We start from the raw sequence: 399 nt of genomic DNA on the forward strand, positions 1-399 counted from the left end.
CCTGCCTGCCCCCGCCGTCCCCCCCACCCCCAGTCTGCTCAGAGAGGCTGCGTCCTGCCAGGATGCCTGGTGGGGGGTCGGGAGACCGTACTGGACTGAAGGTGAGGACCAGTGGGGCCAGGACGCCCGAAACCTGGGCTTCACCTCCTCCACCGGGAAGGCGGCAGGGTCAGGCTGTGCCCCCAAACTGCGCGCTGGAGTCGGCGGGAGAGTCCGACCCCTCCAGGCCCCAGATTGGGTTCTGGAGAAAGGATGCCGGGTGGGGGCTGGGGGCCAGAGACGGTGAGCCTTGCAGCTCAATGGGCTCTGTGTTCTGGCAGGAAGCTCCTTAGGTGGCCCAGGCAGTGGCCTCACCAGCTGGCGGGCTCCTCCCCACCCTTACCCCCCCTTCTGTGCTCC

The 399-nt window shown here is 68.7% G+C and overlaps 1 protein-coding gene across 1 annotated transcript in view; it reads right to left on the minus strand.

The window, feature by feature from the left end:
- Positions 1 to 399, minus strand: part of ARHGEF15 (Rho guanine nucleotide exchange factor 15) — an 11,514-nt gene that overhangs the window by 9,904 nt on the left and 1,211 nt on the right. The gene's annotated exons all lie outside the window — the stretch shown is intronic.

Source organism: Crocuta crocuta, unplaced genomic scaffold (genome assembly GCF_008692635.1).
Source record: "Crocuta crocuta isolate KB4526 unplaced genomic scaffold, BGI_CrCroc_1.0 scaffold139, whole genome shotgun sequence".
Classification (NCBI taxonomy): Eukaryota; Metazoa; Chordata; class Mammalia; order Carnivora; family Hyaenidae; genus Crocuta; species Crocuta crocuta.